General features: G+C 36.9%; 1 protein-coding gene across 7 annotated transcripts in view; it reads right to left on the bottom strand.

Moving 5' to 3' along the window:
• Positions 1 to 19892, bottom strand: part of DOP1A (DOP1 leucine zipper like protein A) — a 138696-nt gene extending 118804 nt beyond the window's left edge. For 4 of the 7 annotated variants that reach the window (XR_011650088.1, XR_011650089.1, XM_058307087.2 and 1 more), the window contains exon 1: positions 19704 to 19885. The gene's annotated coding sequence lies outside the window, so the exon portion shown is untranslated. Of the gene's footprint in view, positions 1 to 19703 lie in introns of all 7 variants that reach the window. The other 3 variants (XR_011650087.1, XM_058307086.2, XM_071218577.1) reach the window with 2 other exon arrangements.
• Positions 19893 to 20277: the final 385 nt, after the last annotated feature.

Genomic DNA, 20277 nt, shown 5'->3' with positions numbered 1-20277 from the left:
ACATACGAAATTATATACTTCAGCATACCATGTGCTGGGTATTATGCTGGAGCTGACTGAAGATAAAAAGACAATTCCTAATCTCATGATACTTTCATTTCCAGTTTGGAGGGATGGTAGTGGGGTACAAAATAAGGTAAATCCTTTAAGACAATCTATTTCTTTCTTTAAAAGTGTGAAAACTGACACATGGAGCTTAAAATAATATAAAGTTGATGTGAAAATAATGACTTTATCAAATATACTTTGGACTATCCAAGCAGCAAGTCAAACATAAAACATTATTTTGCGGTACACTCTGAGGAAACTCAAGATAAAAATGAACTTAGATGATAAGTGAGTCATAGATCATTTTAATCGTGTATTTCAAAATTAATTTTGTTTCATAAAAGATTTAGTAATGAATTTCCCTTAAAGTGTGGAAACAGAATAGGAACTGTGTTTTATATACATCTCTGTATACTGTATAGCATACGCAACTTGTAATAGTGAGGTTCTAGCTGAACTTAAACACGTGGTTAAAGTACAATGGTTAAGACTAGGAATAAATTAAAAATCATGCAAGGTGTTTTATTTTTATCATCAATCTATGGTTTCTACAAAAAAAGTTTAAGCTAGATTTAACCATAAACATATACAGCAAAATGTACTTTAGATACAAAAGAGTGACTGACATGCTAAAGCAAAGTCATAAATTTTGATATTAATAAAGATAATATTAATAAAATTGTTAAATACTAATAGATAGTGATATATATGGAGTGAAGGTAGAATTAACACAAACTAAAACATTTCTAATTTTGCTTCTGGAATCAGAGAAGCAATAATAGCAAAATCAAATTTAATTCAGTAAAAAAAAATTAACTTGATTGGATTTTCTGAAAGTATGTAAAACTGTTTAAAATGACTAAATTCCAAAGAGTAAATCCAAGAATGTACTAGTGCTAGAGTAAAGCACATATACAGAATTTACTTAAACGGACAATCTTTTTCTTGTCTTAGCAAATCAGAACAAAATTAATTCAAGGTAATAATCATGGTGCTAGTACAATTTTGAAGCTATCATCAACTGAAATATTCTTCGGATATATTTTATTTGGTATAAAAAAAGGTAACCCATCAGCTAAGTTTGTGGCATTTATAACACCTGTATGTAATTGCAGCTAAAAAGTCAGGTAAGAAAATTTAATTTTCTGTTATTTATTTATCTTAAAAACTCTGCTTATATGTTTCTGAAAAGCAGTTCATATAACTTAGGACACATAATAAGTGGAACATTTAAAGCAAAATCTTATAAAAACAGCAGAGAAAAGAGGACTTTCTGTAGAAGAGTTCATCAGCAGAGCAATAATTGTTTTTTTCATGTGCAAAGAGGGTCAGAGTTAGGATTAATACTTTGGATATGCATCTTCAATGATTTTTATTGCTTTTTTTTTAAAGATACACAGAGTCCTGAATGGTTTTAAAGCAAATAAAGTTACTCTCCAATTATCAGAAAAGATTTAGGAATGCAGCACTTTTGAACTTTTCATTCAATATACAACAAACATAAATTCCAGTTGCCAGGTCTTCTTTTCTGTATTTCATTTTAAAGTGGCTTAGAACAAGTGATTCTCCAACTACATGTGGTGAAGGGCCAGCTTTTTGTTTGTTTCCTTTCCAATCCATTGCTGATACTTGCTCACTTTCACCTCTGTATTTAATTTGTCACATTCCAATAGAGTTTGTGAATGGCTCATGAATCACACTTTGAACACTACTGACTTAAATTATAATGCAAATATAATATTCCCATACTGTATCTAGAGAACTTTATACCTTGCCTCTTCTCCAGAAATGTGGTGGCCCACAAAAAAAACACATTTAATAACAAGACAATAATGGAAAACCAGACCATGAAAAGCAACAGGGCCTTCAAGTGCAGGAGCTGAAGTCAAATTGCCTGGAATCCTAGTTCTAACACTTACTTAGCAGCTGTAGGACCTTGGGCAAGATTTCTATTTTCTCAGGCCTCAGTTTCCCCATCTTTAAATGGAGATGATAATGCCTACCTGAATGAGGTGTTAAAATTAAATAAGTAACATACGTAGTTACAGTAATTGGCATATAGAAAATGTTCAGAAATCACTTATTGTAACCATTATGGGTAAACGTCAAAACAAAATACTAGGAAGTAAGTATGCTAATTATGAGAGTTAACAAATTTCTGTAAATGAGCATTGACTATGACTGCAAACTTCCTGGCAGCTATACAGAAAAATGGAGACTGTCACTAACCTATCTCTGTCTAAGTGATGCAAATTAAAATATGTGATTGCCAAATGTGCTTTTTTTATTATAACCTTATTGAGGTATAATTTACATGTTCTAAACTTTATATAGTTAACACATACATATTTCATGAATTTTGACTAACATATGCATCCATAAAGCCATCACTGCAGTCAAGATTCTTTACCACAATTAAGATGCAGAACATTTCTTCCCATCACAGTCCAAAGATACCAAAATATTCCATCATCTCCATCACATGAAATTTTTTCCTGTGAAATAAAAATTACTTCCCAGAAGGCATAGAAAACAAATACCAAATACAAACTGCCTCAAAAACCGAAAATGTAAATATAAATAAATAATAAAAATTCTAATTTGATTTTTCTTAAAGTGATACAAATAAATCAGAATGGCATTTAGAACCTTTTAGGAGCTATATTTTTATTTTATTATTTTATTATTTTATTTACTTATTTTTCTCCCTACCCTCTTGTTGTTTACACTCGCTGTGTCTGTCCGTCTTGTTTCTTTAGGAGACACAGGAAACCAAACCTGGGACCTCCGATGTGGGAGACAGGCCGTGTTTGGCTAGCTCCTTCCGTCCCCCAAGTAATATCAAAATCTCAGGAAAGGCAGTGGACTTGGCCTAGTGGTTAGGGCATCCATTTACCACATGGGAGGTCTGCGGTTCAAATCCCGGGCCTTCCTGACCCGTGTGCAGCTAGCCCATGCGCAGTGCTGATGCGTGCAAGGAGTGCCCTGCCACGCAGGGGTGTCCCTCACGTAGGGGAGCCCCACGTGCAAGGAGTGCGCCCCGTAAGGAGAGCCGCCCAGTGCGAAAGAAAGTGCAGCCTGCCCAAGAATGGTGCCGCACACATGGGAAGCTGACACAACAAGATGACGCAATAAAAAGAAACACAGATTCCCGTGCCGCAGACAAAGAAGACCCAGCAAAACAGACACAGAGAACAGACAACCTGGGTGGGGGTGGGGGAGAGTGGGGGGGTGGGGGGGGAGGGGAGAGAAATAAATAAATAAATCTTAAAAAAAAAAAAATCTCAGGGAATTCTTTTTCCACCAGTCTGTCTCAAGTGGCCTGCCTCCAGGCCCATGCTCTTACCATCTTCTCTATAACATCACGGGGTTATTACCTTCCTATTACTTATTACAGTCTGAAATTGCCTTATTTATTTGCTTGATTATTGTCTATCTTCCCTATCTGTAATGCAAATGTCATGAGATTAGCAGCCTCATTTGAATTGCCCATTCCTTTATCAGTAGTGTGGCTGATAGAGTAGAACCCCAAATATGCTTTGAATAAATGAATTTATCAATGTGAGCAACTTTCACACACCATCTTGCTTTATTTTCTTTGACCTACCTGCACACCTGAAGAAGCTAGAAAAAGAACAGTAAAATAATCCCAAAGCAAGCAGAAGGAAAGAAATAACAAAGATTAAACCAGAAAAAAAAAAAAAAAGAGAACCAAAAAAACCAAAAGCTCATTCTTTGAGAAAATCAAGAAAATTGACCAATCCTTAGAAAAAAAGGAGAGAAGACGAAGATAAATAAAATCAGAAATGAGAGTGGGGACATTACTACTGACCCTGCAGAAGTAAAAGAGATCAAGAGGATACTATGAACAACTGTACACCAACAAACGAGACAATGTAGATGAAATGGACAAATTCCAAGATATACATGAACAACCTACACTGACCCTAGAAGTAATAGAAGACCTCAACAAAACAACCACAAGTAATGAGATTGAAACTATAAAAAATCTCCCAGAAATGAAAGGCCTAGGGACCAGATGGCTTCACAGGTGAATTCTACCAATCATTCAAAGATGATCTGATACCAATCTTGCTCAAGCTCTTCCAAAAAACAGAACAGGAAAGAATGCTACCAAACTCTTTTTATGGAGCTAACATCACTCTAATATCAAAGCCAGACAAAGATACTAAAAAAAAAAACAAAAAACAAAACTACAGACCAATTTCTCTAATGACTATAGATGCAAAAGTCCTCAACAAAATATTTGATAACTGAATCCAAAAAGCACATTAAAAGAATTATATACCATGATCAAGTGGGTTTTATCCCATGTAAGCAAGGATAGTTCAACACTATAAAAACAATTAGTATAATACACCACATTAATAAATTGAAGAAAAATCACATGATCCTCCTGATTGAAGCAGAAAAGACATCTGACAAAATACAATATCCATTTTTTTTCAAAGATTTATTTATTTCTCCACCCCCCTTGCCACTTGCTTGCTGTCTGCTCTGTGTCCATTTGCTGCACATTCTTCTGTGTCTGCTTGTCTCTCTTTGCTGTGTCATCTTGCTGCGCCAGCACTCTGCGGGCGTGGCCATTAGCTCTCCATGGGCGGGAGCCATCAGCTCTCTGTGGGAGCAGGCCAGCTTCCTTTCACAAGGAGGCCTTGGGAAGCAAACTCAGGGCCTCCCATATGGTAGATGGGAACCCAATTGGTTGAGCGACATCTGCTTCCCCGTAGCATCCTTTTTTGATAAAAACACTCCAAAAATAGGAATAGAAGGACACTTTCTAATTATGGCAAAGTGCATATATGAAAAAAACCCCAGCTAAAATTGTAGTCAACAGTGAAAGACAGAAAGCTTTCCTGCTGAGATTGGGAACATGACAAGGATGCCCACTGTCAGCACTGTTATTCAGTATTGTGCTATAAGCTAAAGCTAGAGCAATTAGGTAAGAAAAAGAAATAAAAGGCACCTGAATAATAAAGGAAGAAATAAAACTTTCACTGATGATATATCCCATATCTAGAAAATCTGGAAAAAATCTACAACAAAGCTACTAGAACTAATATATGAGTTCAGCAAACTGGTGAGATACAAGATTAATACAAAAAAAATCAGTAGTGTTTCTATACACTTTTTTTTTTAAGGATTTATTTATTTATTTATTTCTCTCCCCTCCCCCCCCTACCCCGGTTGTCTGTTCTCTGTGTCTGTTTGCTGAGTCTTGTTTCTTTCTCCGCTTCTGTTGTTGTCAGCGGCACGGGAATATGTGTCTCTTTTTGTTGGATCATCTTGTTGTGCCAAATCTCTGTGTGTGCAGCGCCATTCCTGGGCAGGTTGCACTTTCTTTTGCGCTGGGCGGCTCTCCTTACAGGGCACACTCCTTGTGCGTGGGGCTCCCCTACGCGGGGGACACCCCTGCATGGCAGGGCACTCCTTGTGCGCATCAGCACTGTCTGTGGGCCAGCTCCATATGGGTCAAGGAGGCCTGGGGTTTGAACCGCGGACCTCCCATGTGGTAGACAGACACCCTAACCACTGGGCCAAGTCCGCTGCCTCTATAAACTATTAATGAGCAATATGAAGAAGAAGTTTAAAAAATTCTATTTACAATAACAACTAAAAGAATAAAATATTTAGGAATAAACTTAATCAAGGACCTAAAGGACCTGTATTCAGAAAACTATAAAACATTGCTAAAAGAAACCAAGGAAGACCTAAATAAATGAAAGGACATTCCATGTTCATGGATTGGAAGACAAAATATTGTTAGGGTGCCAATTCTACCTAAACTGATTCACACACTCATTGCAATTCCAGTAAAAATTCCAAGTCTATTTTACAGAAATAGAAAAACCAATTATCAAATTTATTTGGATGAATAAGGGGCCCTGAATAGCCAAAATATCTTAAAAAAGAACAACAACATTGGAGGACTCTCACTTCCTCGCTTTAAAGCATATTACTTAGCTACAATGATTAAAAAACAGCATGGTACTGGATAAAGACAGACAGAATGACCAATGGAACAGAATTGAGAACTCATAAATAGACCCTGACATCTGCAATGGAGTTTTTATTTTTTTTTAATACTTTAACATTTTTATTTCTTTAAAGATATTTAGATTACATAAATGTTACATAAAAAATGTAGGGGATTCTCATATGCCCCACTCCTTACCCCTCCCACACTTTCCCACATTAACAACCTCCTTCATTAGTGTGGTACATTTGTTACAACTCATGAACACATATTGGAGCATTGGTGCTAAGGGTGCATTATAGTTTACATTATAGTGTTTTTTTAAAATATATTATTTATTTTTTAAAAATACGTAGATTATACAAAATGTTATACAAAATATATAAGGGATTCCCATATGCTCCAATCCCCATACCTCCCACCCTAGAAGTGAGTTTTGACAAGGCTGTCAGGCCCTCCTAGCTGGGCCAGAACAATCTATTAAAAAATCGTGCTGAGAGAACTGGATATCCATAGGCAAAAGAAAGCAGGAGGACCCCTATCTCACACCTTATACAAAAAAGGACTCAAAATGGATCAAGGACCTAAATGTAAAAGCTACAGCCATAAAACTCCTAGAAGAAGATGTAGGGAAACATCAAGATCTTGTGGTAGGTGGTGATTTCTTAAACCTTACACCCAAAGTATGGGCAAAGAAAGAAAAAATAAACAAACACTTTTGTGTTTCAAATGACTTTGTTAGGAAGGTGAAAAGGCAGTGTACTCATTGGGAGAAAATTTTCAGAAACCAGGTATATGATAAGGGTTTGAGCTCCATGTTACATAAAGAGATCATATAGCTCAACAACAATAATAAAAAAAGATAAGTAACCCAATTAAAAAATAAGCAAAATACTTGAACAGCAATTTTTTGAAGAAGAATTACAAATTGCCAAAAAGCACATGAAAAGATGCTGAACATCACCAGCTATTAGGGAAATGCAGGTCAAAACTATAAGTGCAGTGGGTTTAGTTCAGTTGTTGAGTGTATGCTTCAAATGGATGGGGTCCTGGGTTCAAGTCCTGGTACCTCCAAAACAAACAAACAAAAAACTACAATGAGATACTTCACACCTTATGGAATGGCCACTATTAAGAAGGCAGAAAACTACAAGTACTGGAAGAGGATGTGGAGAAATGGGAACACTCCTTCACTGTTGATGGGAATGTAAAATGGTGCAGCCTCTGTGGAGGAGAGTTTGGCAGTTCTTCAGGAAGCTATAAAAAGAACTGCCATATGATGGGGCAATCCTGTTACTAGGTATACATTCAGAAGAAGTGAAAGCATGGATGTAAACAAAGATTTGCACATCGATGTTCAAAGAGACATTATTCACAGTTGCTAAAAGATGCGAACAAACCAATGTCTACCAACACATGAATGGATAAATAAAATGTACTATATACAAACAATGGAATACTATTCAGCTGTAGGAAGAAATGAACTTGGTATGCATGACAAGGATGAACCTTGAGGATATTATGTTGACTGAAATAATCCAGATACAAAAGGATAAATATTGTATGGTCTCACTAAAATGAACTAAATACAGTGAGGAAACTCATGGAGTTAAACTCTAGATTACGTGTTACTAGGAGATATAATGTGGGTCAAGAAGGTGGATCTGATGCTGAATGAACGCAGAATGTTAATAAAGGGAACTGTAAATGTGGGAAATGGTTAGAGTTGATGGTAACACATTGCAGTGTGTATAATCAACACTGCTGATTTATAAATGTGATTGTGGTTGAAATAGGTAGTCCAGGGAGGTTAATTCAAAGAAAGCTAGAATATAATCTAGGAACTGTGTAACAGTGATTTTGGTGGTGGATAATGATTGTGGTTAGCAGTACAAATACAAGAATGTTCCTCTAGGGAAACGGACTTTGGCCCAGTGGTTAAGGCGTCCGTCTACCATATGGGAGGTCCGCGGTTCAAACCCCGGGCCTCCTTGACCCGTGTGGAGCTGGCCATGCGCAGTGCTGATGCGCGCAAGGAGTGCCGTGCCACGCAAGGGTGTCCCCCGCGTGAGAGCCCTACGTGCAAGGAGTGCGCCCGTGAGGAGAGCCGCCCAGCGTGAAAAGAAAGTGCAGCCTGCCCAGGAATGGCGCCGCCCACACTTCCCGTGCCGCTGACGACAACAGAAGCGGACAAAGAAACAAGACGCAGCAAATAGACACCAAGAACAGACAACCAGGGGAGGGGGGGAAATTAAATAAAATAAATAAATCTTTAAAAAAAAAAAAAAAAAAAAAGAATGTTCCTCTATTACAAGGTGTTAAGAATATGGAGATACATGGGAAAAATATAATTAATGCAATGTATATTGTAATATTTTTACAGCAATGACAAAGACACTACAATATCAATGCTAAGGGTCAATAATGAGGAGTACAAGGGGGAATGGATATTTCCTTTTGGAGTAATGAAAATGTTCTGAAATGGGCCAAGCTGATGACAGCACAACTCTGTGATGAAACTGAGGGCCACTGAGTGTACACTTTAGATGGGCTGTACATGGCAGGGGACCATGAAGAGGCATGAACCCTGTGGTGAATGATGGACTATGGTTACCAGCACAAATATGAGAACATTCTCTCAAGAACTATAACAAATATATAATACTAATATGGTGCTAATAATAGAATGGTTTATGGGAAAAATACACCAAGAATAAGCAATGGCCTATAGATAGCAGTAATATGACGATGTTCTTTCATCATTTTAACAAATGCGCCACAACAATGTAAGGCCATGGTGGTGTGTTATATGCATGTCATTTTTAACTCAGTTTCTCAAATAAGAAATTTTTAACAAATTCATTTTTAGCTAAGTATTGTTCTTTGATTAACAAATGATTTTGCTTAAACGTTGAAAGAAATATTCTATCTTAGGCATTCTACAAAAAATAAAATAAAAGCAAAAATAATCTTCAGAGTACAATTAAATACATATTACATTAATAAAATTACTATTTCCAAGAAAATAAAATTTAACCAACATTTTAAAAACTTAGTAATTTAGCAAAAAATTACTACTTAATTACTATTATTATTACTACTGTAACAATTTGTAATTTAGCAAAAATTTTTTTGCTAAATTATTTGTAAATTATTTTACAAATAATTATTTGTATTTAGCAAAAAATTACTATTTAAATTATCACTACTACTGTAATAATTACTACTGTAATATCTTAAAATTACACCAAATTTTAAGTTAATCAATAATACACCATGAACTAAATACAGGAAACAATTTAAAAATAAAGATTGGTTTTAAAATGAAATATTATATATATGAGCCAAACAGTAATGTTTAAAAAATTTTATTTTTTTAGAAAGGTTTTTGTATTTTGTAGTGTATTCAAATTTACTGAGCACACGTGAACAAATTTTTTAAAAGATTTTTTTATTTTTATTTATTTATTTATTTCTCTCCCCTTCTCCTCCCCCCACCAGTTGTCTGCTCTCTGTGTCTATTCGCTGTGTGTTCTTCTGTGACTGCTTCTATCCTTATTAGCAGCACCAGGAATTTGTGTTTCTTTTTGTTGTGTCATCCTGTTGTAGTCAGCTCTCCGTGTGTGCGGTGCCATTTCTGGGCAGGCTGCACTTTCTTTCGCGCTGCGCGGCAATCATTACGGGGCACACTCCTTGTGCGTGGGGCTCCCCTACGCGGGGGACACCCCTGCATGGCACGGCACTCCTTGCGCGCATCAGCACGGCATGTGGGCCACCTGCACACGGGTCAAGGAGGCCTGGGGTTTGAACAGCGGACCTCCCATGTGGTAGGCGGACGCCCTATCCATTGTGCCAAGCCTGCTTCCCATGTAAACAAATTTTGGTCTCTTATTCATGGCCTGTGAACAAACGTCTACTTTTCTAAATTAAAAAAAAAAATCCCATGCAGTTTTAAAGTTTATTTTCCTTTGTAAATTTTATTAAAATGGTTCCAAAAATAAAACACACACAAAATTCACTAAGATATAAATTCAAGTATGCCTATGCATTCAAGGAATGGGATCAAATATTATACAGGCAGTAAGGTACCAACATGTTAGTTGAGTACTTTTACATAAAAAGATTCAGGGTTCACACTGGACACAGTTCACCCTGGACACAGACCATGCATGTGGTCAGCACGTATCAGTTTATTCAAATCTATTAAAGAACTGTGCCAGACAGTAGTAGCCTTGCACAAGGGTTAACTCCCTTGATGGGCAAAGGAAAGAAACTAGAATTAATTTTGAGAATATTAAGATATTATACAGAGAGAAGAGTGTACCATCTATAGCAGACCTTGCCCCTGCTTCTCCATCTCTTCTAATGTTCATCTACTCTCACATTTGAAAGTTAAGGTTAAAACAGATCAAGAGTACTGTACTAACATATATCACGAAAAAAAAACAGAAAAACCTTGCTGAGGTGTTGCTCTGCAAGAGAGATAATTAACTGTGGGTATTTTGGTTGTTTCTGAAACACCCAACAGTTGGAATTCAAATCAGATATTGCCTGATTACCTGTAAAATCTCTATTCGGAGTCTCTTTACAAACACTGGGCACCTCCTAAAACAATGATAAACCATGAACTGTTATCACTGTTATTACAATTCTTTTTATTTCACTTGTTAGTCTCTCTGTCCTCTTAAATTTAAGAAATTACTCCAACACAAGAAGTACAACATGTCGAGCACTGCTACTATTGTTCTCTGAATTTTCTTTTTTTACTTCATTATTATCAAGAGCACCATCATCTTTCTGATCATACAGATCTGTGCTTTGGCTTTATTTCTTATTCTCATATCCCAATCTATCAACAAAAATTTTCCCCACTCCTACCACAATATCTCAGAATGGTCCTTTAGCCATGGCTGAATATTTTACACCTGAAAGAGCCTCCTATTTTTTACTACCTTCAGCTTCTGCAAGAGCCAAATAATTTGACATGGTAAAAAATAATTTGCACATGTTCCTCCTTGCTGGCAGCTCAGAAAAGTAAATTTGACAATCCATGAAAAACATTTTAACCCAGGGTTTATTTAGTACATAAGAAGTGTTCTTATCATTGCTATAATTATAACATTCAGTTCCTTATAACTAAAATCCAAATGCTTAGTCATATGCTTAGTCTTTTCATAAACTGGATCCATTCATTCAATCTTATCGTTCAAATTTCTGTTTCAGCTAAGCAAAACCTAGGGACTTCAAGACTTGCTCCCTCCCATCTCAGTCAGTGCCTTTATATATGCTATTTCTTCTCTGGATATGCCCATTCTTTCCATCATCTGAAATTCTTTTACCAAAATTAGCTTAAAATGATATGCCTTTCCATGATGTGTTCTCTGATTCCACTCCTCTGAGCTGGATTGTTCTTTAATCAGTACCTTTATCAATATTCAGAAACATGGCTTATATTAGTAATAAAAATGTAAATATGCTACATGTTTCTAACATTTGAAGACATTTTTTTGAGAGCCAACCTTTTATTCCCTTTACCTGAAATCCCAACTTGACTTGGCTAGTACCAACTCATCCTTCAGGTCTTAAATTTTACCCACTTTGGGAAGACTTCCCTGGCTATTCCACTGTCCCCCAATCTTATATACACACCTCCTTCCTGAGGACTCCCACTACACACTCTACATCTTCTATCATAGAACTTATGTTTTGTTATTATAATTAAACTATGATTCTCAGGGGTGCTAATCCCTGATGGAAGGCCCCCATCTATCACGTTAGCTCTCATGTTCTACAAAGTGCTTGACCCACAGTAAACGATCAATAAACATTATAAAAATTGAATGACAATGAATTTAACTGGTTGGTAAAAAGAATGAATAGGGTCTATGTATTGATTTAGAAAATGCCCCTAAGATACATTAATTTTAAACAGGTGTAAAACAGTGTTTATAGTATGTTATAATTCATATAAAAGGGGGGGACATGTTTCATATAATTTGAATATGCATGATGTATCACTGAAAGAATACACAATAACATTTACATTTTGTATACTTTCAAAATCATGTGAATTCCCTATTTATGGCATTAAGTAAAAAATTTAACCCTATCAGCCCTATTATAACTAGCGTTCTCTACAGAGGAGCTATGTAATATGTGGCATTTCTTCCCTCCTCCCTCTCATAAGGAATAAAAAGAAACCAAAAGGAGTAAAATCTGTTTCTTGTTACATCTGAACTCAGAATCACCATACCTTTCTCCCAAAAACAACAACAACAAAGAGCCTAGGAATTTTGTTGTAAAGTACTCACTTTGTTTAGTACAGTAACCCTAAAATGCAAACCCAGTAAAATCAAGCGGCATGTTAAGATAACCTTAATATTCTTTCCAAGACCATAGCTTGCTGTGACTATACTAAATATTGAGTATGTACTGCTTATTAAAGACATATTTACATACTGGTTTTATGAAATGTGGTAGCCAGCCTACAAGATGTCTTCCAATGGTCCTTACCTCCTGGTAAGGACGTAATACCCCTGTGTAGTACCCTCCCTCACGGAATTACGGCTGGCCTGTGTGAACAATAAATAGAATACTACAGAAATGATTTTTCAGGCCAGGATAAAAAAGACATTGCAGTTTCCACCTTGATATCTCTTAGATTGCTAATTCTGGGGCAAACCAGCCTCTGTGTCATGATGATATTCAAGCAGCCCTGTGGCAGGGATTCCCAAGTGGGGAATCCCAACAGCCAGAACAACCTGACAGTCATGTGAGTCAGCCACTTTGGAAAGGGGATCATCCAGCCCCAATTAAGCCTTCAGGTGACTGTAGCTCAGGCCAACACCTGGCTGAAACATCACAACAAAAACAAGCCACTTATCTATGAAGAATAGACAAAATAGAAAAGTTTATTTTCAAATAGTTTATTTTCCTTCTCAAAGTCTGTCATCTATAATTTAAAAGACATAATGAAAATAGTAATTACCAGATCAGATAAACTAATACACAGCCTCATTCTATATTATAGAATCAGACAGGCTTGGGGCATGGTGCTTTGCAGATGGCCTTCCAATAAAACGTCAGATGCCATAAAAAATCATGCTGCTGGAACCCCTCATTCAGGTTCAAGGTTAAAATCTTAATTACTAGAATATGGAAGTTATTTAAATATTCTTTTTTCTTCCAAAGTATCAGAGATTAACAGGTAAAGAAAGTCCTATGTTCCATTTTTTGGGTCAGCATTTTCCTCTCCAGCAAATTTAAAAATTGACACATTGTAAAAACATGTATAAGCGTGCATGGACAATAGGCACTGTGCCAGTGCATCATGCTGAAGACAAACAAAAAACACAATCAGTAGTCTGGAATTGCATTTGTAGTATATAAAAAAGTTCCAGAAATCCCAGGGGTACATGCCAGCGTCAGGTCAAGGTTCCTGTCCCGGTCCCACTGAGGCTGCGACTGCAGTAAAAGGAACAAGCTGTTAGGCACGCCGGCCTGCCCCGGCTACACGTTGCAACATTATCTCAGCTGAAAAATGACCTATATGCCCAGCACTGCTAGCCTCATGAGGACATCAACAGTAAGTAGCTCATCTCCTCCAAGTCAAGTCTGGGAAAGCACCTGGTCCTGCTTCAAGATGGAAGAACACTCACAGGCTTTTTAAGAAACATTGATCAATTTGCTAACTTGGTGCTACATCAGACTGTGGGGCGTATTCATGAGGGCAAAAAATACGGTGATATTCCTAGAGAGATTTTTGTGGTCAGAGGAGAAAATGTAGTCCTACTAGGACAAACAGACTTGGAAAAAGAGAGTGACACATCCCTCCAGGAAGTATGTACTGAAGAAATCCTAGAAGAATAAAGGGTGGAACAGCAGACCAAGGTGGAAGCAGAGAAGTTGAAAGTTCAGGCTCTTAAGGATCGAGGTCTCTCCATTCCTGGAGCAGATACTCTGGATGAGTATTTAGTCTTTTGCTCAGGGCTATTGCTCTTGGGAAGCAAAGGCTGCTACTGAACTGAAAGTGATATCCTGGTAACCTCACATATTTGACCAGAGACTGGAGAGTATTGAAAAGTCATTTTTATTTTCAATTCTTTCACATATGCGACATGAAGAAATCATGTGGCTACTTTTTTTTTTTAAATAACAAATCATTGTTTAAAGAAATGGTAACATGGACTCCTTTCTCATGTCACTTTGTAACCAGCCACTACTTCTTTATATTGCTCTCCTTATGCCAAATTAGACTTTATAGGGGACGTCTTTCATTTACCTGTAAATAAAATATGAATCTCAAAAAAAAAAAAGTTCCAAGTATTTAAAAACTTTGATCAAAATAATGCATATCCTTAGGGTCATAGGTAGTACAATTAAGTGCAACTGAAAAATGTAAGGCTAACCTGTATAACTCAAAGGACTAAAACTGATAGGCTTTCATTGTTTTTCTGACTCTGGTCATTTTTTCACTTTTAGTAATGACAATGTATTGGTACTTTACTTTATAGTAAAGACACAGAAAAGAAACCACTTGTTTCAATGAAAGCTTTCTTATGAAATAAAGATAATGCATTCAAGATGACTCTTTTCTTACCTGTGACTTGAGGATGCATCCCAAATTTTAGATTAACAGAAATCTGACCTCTGGTTGAGTACCAAATTATTGCACGTACTGATAAACCTATTATTACACTCAAGTAAATTTTTATTTTTTGAAAACAGTAGCATCGAACTAAATGGTTTATTTACCTGAGCTCTTTGTTCGTGAACATACGATATCTGCAATTTAAGCATTAAGCTTAAACTGTAGATATACACCTTTAAGTAACCATAGGAATTTGAAATGTGAGATTTATTTTATGGAAGAGTAGGAATTTATTTTCCTGCCTGTTCATGTGAAACTCATTACATGAGAGAAGAGTTTGTCATTACCTCGAAGAAAAAGGCCATAAAAATCTTCAACAGGATAGAAATATGAAAATACAGCTATATAAAATGTAATAAGTGGAGAAGTAAATGGGAGATATCAGATGCTTTTAACTGTATACTTAAAAGCTTTGCCAAACAAATATTGTATTATTATAGGAGCTTTGCCAAATAAACATATTATCATTTTATTACTCCTGAATCAACAGTTACCACTTGTTCATAAAAAGGATCCTGCTGGCTTTTAGATGAAAAATTTCTTTAGATACACGTTTATCTTAAAGCGAATGTATTTCCAGTAGCAATAAGGTATTAGTATTTTATTTGTAAAAGTAACATCAGTAACACTGAGGATATTTTTGAAAATATAGTCACTTACCTAATTAAAAAATGATCCCATTAATGCTTACTCTCTGTTTTTTTTCTTGTTGTTGTTTTTGTGGTATTGGGGCTAGGGATTGGACTCTGGACCTTGTATGTGGGAAGTGGGCACTCATCAACCACTGAGCCACATTGGCACCTCTGATTTGTTTTTTTCCATTTGTTTGCTTATTGTTTTTTGATTGTTTGTTTTTAGGAAGCACTGGGAACTGACCAGGGACCTCCCATATGGGAAGCAGGTGCTCAACACTTTTTGTTGTATTTTTTTCTTTTTAGGTAAACATTTTTAAAAAAATTTTTTTATTATTATTTTTAAAGATACATAAATCACACAGAATGTTACATTAAAAAATACAAGAGGAAAGCAGATGTGGCTCAACTGATAGAGCGTCCATCTACCATATTGAGGGTCCAGGGTTTGACCCCCAAGGCCACCTGACCCGTGTGGTAAGCTGGCCCACACACAGTGCTACCGTGCGCAAGGAGTGCTGTGATACACAGGGGCGCCCCCGCATAGGGGTGTCCCATGTGAAAGGAGTGCGTCCCACGAGGAGAGCAGCCCTGTGAGAAAAAAGTACAGCCTGTCCAGGAGTGGAGCTGCACACACAGAGAGCTGATGCAGCAAGATGACACAACAAAAAAAGAGACGCAGTTTCCCAGTGTTGATGGATAATGCAATAGGACACAGAAGAACACACAGCGTATGGACACAGAAAGCAAACAATGGAGGAGGGGGGGAAGGAGAGAGAAATAAATAAATCTTTAAAAATATATATATATATATATACGTATATATGAGGTTCCCATATACCCCACTCCCCATACCCCCACTCCTCCCATATCAACAACTTCTTTCATTAGTGTGGTATTTTTTTGTATTATTAAAGTTAGTTCTAGTATATCTTTTAATTTATAGTAGAGACTTTATTTCATAATTCTTTTACTGTTTAAGCTCCAGGAATTTTCAAACTACAATTAATCCAGTATTTCCTGAAATTTGGGTGATTAACCCAATGTAAAACGATTTTTAGGGGATCCAAGGACAGGGCAATGTAACACTGAAAGCTATTTCCTCTTCTTTCTCTTTCAATTTCTTTGTATCATGAAGAAAGTCTCAGTTTGATGCTAGAATATTATCAAAACCTCTGTAATTCTTTATAATCTCTCTTTTTAAAAAAGAATAACAAGTCTCAGACTTAGAGCCTTTAGCAGGCAAATTTCTAGTTAGAATTTAACAACACTTTTCTTTTCATTATTTTAATCTTTGAAATATCTTTTTATTTATAGCGATTATTTCAAGTTTTCTTTAAAATAAACAGTTGCCTTGATTTGAAGAAATATTTAGAAAATTAGTATATATGAAGTATACAGATATGACCAAAATTTTGATGATGATATAAGAACGACATAAGTTTGGGAAATACTGAACTAATCTGTTTGGTCAATAAATAAATATAAGTACCTACTCTGTGCATGCCAGTGGTTTAACCATTGTGAAGGACAGAGAAAGATGTTAAAAAAAAATGTAAATTGAAAAGCCAGAAGAGGACAAAATTACTTCAAAATGAGGTAATCTAAAAAGGATTCACTGAACCAGCACTTGAAACACAGGTATGATTCAGACAGGGAGAGACAGGGAGAATATACTAAGAAAGCAAAAGCATAACGATACAGGCCTGAGTAATGGACGTTTCAAATCTTAATTGTGGTGGTTACACAGATATGTAAATATTTGTTAAAATTCATTGAAATGTGGGAAGCAGGTGCAGCTCAGTAGTTGAGTGCCTGCTTCCCATATATGAGGTCCTGGGCTCACATTTCACCTTAAAAAGTTGATATGATATCTGGGTTATGCAATGAAAGGATGGGTTAAAGATCATTGAAGTTTGGATAGCTTGGGGAGGGACAGGTACAGAATGTAAAACAAAGAGAAAAAAGGAATCATAATTTAAAGACAAGGAATTTAGAGTATTTATGTTCATGTAATAAATTCTCAATACAAACTGTTAGCTAATACAGAAAAATATTAGCTCTATCCTTGTACTTAGTTTTATTTCAGGGAGAGAACTTCCCTGAATTAAGGCATAGCTATTAAAATGAAATGCTGTTTCTCCCTACCCTCCCTCCCAACTGCATTAATAGCAGTCACACCTAACAAAGTAACAAGAGTTCATTAATAGCACTCACCCTTAACGAAATAGCAAAGAATAAACAGAAGAATTCACACCGGTTGTGTGCCAGTGACACATGACAAAATTTTGGAAAATAATTGTATTCAATACTTAGATCCTGTTTTTTTATCAATGAAGAAACAACTATTTCAGAATTTGTTTTGGCCTTGAACTTTTCCATTATCTAAGCTCTTAAAATTTAATTATTAATTACTAAGCACATTTCAAGTGGGTTCTGTCACATTTCATAGTTGTAAGAATTCATGACTAGAAAGGCAAATCATTCATAGTAAAAATAATGCTATTATCAACAGGTCTTTACTTATTAGAACTTTAAAGTGCCATCCTCAATAAAATCAATAACTTGACCATAAAATCAAGTTCAAAACATGAATTATGGTTAAAGAAAAGCATTGAGAGATGATAAAAAATGAAAAGATACTCTTTTGCTATAAATTAATGAAGACGTATGAACATCCTTAATACTAATAATTTAGTAAGGAAAATATAAGCCCTTTGCTTATTCCAGTGAGAGTGTCACTCCATCTTCATGTTCCAGAAAGTTTAAAGTGAAAACTACAATAAAATAAATTTTAGTGCTTAAAAAATAATGCATGGAAAATCAAAAGAACAACAACCCATAATGCATGGAATTTTAGAGCTAAAAGGGTTCTCAAAAACCTCCAATTTTTCAACTTGATATCCATGTAATTATCTTTTAGGAGATATTAACAGCTTGCCATGAAAAAAATATGCTCTCTGGCCAGGTGATTTTAGGATATGCTTGATAACTTTCTGGAAATTTACACTGCATATAAGCATAGTAAAGGTTTTAAAAAGTAGTTAAAAGCAAATCAAAAGTTAAACTTAGTTTAGCCCAGTGTGCTTCCATATTATTTGCCATGGAACAATGTTGGGGACAGTAAACCTATTAACACCTTTAGAACAGTGTTTAAGGGAATATTAGGTTGGGAAATTCTGGTCTTGTCAGCTTCCCTTAAAGAGATGAAGAACTGAGGCCTAAACTGACCACACTGGTTTGTATATTAATGTAGGTGCTTTAATTCTACCTTCAAGACTTGGGTCTCTAACAATAAGGTTCATCCGGAGATTTACTTATTGCTTAGCAATTCTGCAGAATTATTTAGAGTGGTGGCTGAAAGTAATGACTTAAATAAGCATTTGGACTACAAAGTGGTTTTAATTAAGTCATAATTTTTATCAGCCGAACCAAATCACTGCATTGTCTATCAGGTGATGAGTTACTTAGCACAAAATGTTGACATATTATCTACAGACTGATTTTAAAAGTAACATCTACTTTAATATCTACATAAAAATTAAAATAAAAGATTTGTTTGCAGAGAAAATAATCAGTATCAAAACTGGGAGATCTTTGTCTCCCTATAATTCAAGTCTTGTCAGACGAACACTTAATTTCCTATTTTTTGTGATAAAAGTTGATTGTTTTATTTACAGTCTTTAAGTCAGCTTTTTTCAATTTTTATTTCTCAAACTCCATAAACTCTTAAGAGTAAGAACAATCAAAATTCATTTAGCTTTTAAAAAGTATAGTTGATGTTGCTTTTTCTACTCAGGGTAGCGAGAACAATCTGGGAAACCGAACAAATGTAACTATTGTTATGTTGCAACTTTTAAAAAGCTTGGTAATTAAAGGTAATAATTAATAACTTCCGAACTCTTAAAAAAAACTTCGGTGCTCCTTTCTAACCTCCACTTGTGAACGCTAACCATAGCTAAAACTCCTGTGGTCTCAATCCTAAGAAAACCCACCAGACAACGGAGACGGTCCGATGCCCAAATTCGGCCAACAAAGAGGCTACTTCGCGCGCCTTTACCGCACAGGTGCGACTCACAATCCACGCTCGCGTCCACGGGACACCCCAGCCCCGCCTCCGGCCAACCTTGCCCAGGCCGCCCTCGTGCCTCCGCCCGGCGCCGGCACGACGGTCGCCGCGCAACTCCCGCCTCCCCGGAACTCAGAGGGCAGCCGGCCGGCTTCACGGATCCAGGCAGGGTCCGGGCCGCGACACCCCAGCCGCCACAGCACACGACCCACGGGCGTCCCCGCAGCTGTTTTGAGCAAGGCCTAGGAGGCCGCCCGAGGCCGGCTACCAGCCTCGCGACCGCGTTGGGGGCGGGGACGCTGTTACCTGCTGTAGCCGTTCCCCTCCGGTGCCGCTCTCCTGGCAACCGCGACAGCGACACCGAGGCCAGGAGCCGAAGGGCCGGGTGACAGCTCCCAGCGTGCACCGCGCCCACGTCGACGTCGACGGCCCAAGATCCCCGCCCCCCAGTCCGCGCCTAGCCTCTTGGCTCTGGTCGTCGCCACTGTGCCCTCTAGCGGCCTCTCAGGGAAGCGGCCCACGTCACCAGCAAGAGTGGGCGGGTTAAAGGTTTATAGCTTTTCTACTCGCCAGCGCCAGGCCCATCTGGATGGAAAGTTTGAAGGACTGCTAGGAAATTAATACTTTTTTATATGAGGAACTTGAGGCCCAGAGGGGTTAGGAGGCTTGTGAAGTTGGGAGGCAAATAGTTGGTATCAAATTTGGAACTATTCTGAGTCTAAACTCACTCTATCATGTCAAGTTAGTTTGAGATTGCACCATTTTGCCTAGAATTTACGATAAAAAAATGAAAAGTTTTAACAAAGACGGGACTATGTATAAAATAGAAAGTATTAAAAATATTCAGTCACCAAATATGAGGAACATGCTGTGCTATGAA

Source organism: Dasypus novemcinctus, chromosome 11, assembly GCF_030445035.2.
Source record: "Dasypus novemcinctus isolate mDasNov1 chromosome 11, mDasNov1.1.hap2, whole genome shotgun sequence".
Classification (NCBI taxonomy): domain Eukaryota; kingdom Metazoa; phylum Chordata; class Mammalia; order Cingulata; family Dasypodidae; genus Dasypus; species Dasypus novemcinctus.
Note: the sequence above shows the minus strand (reverse complement) of the source record. Positions and strands in the feature narration are given on the sequence as shown.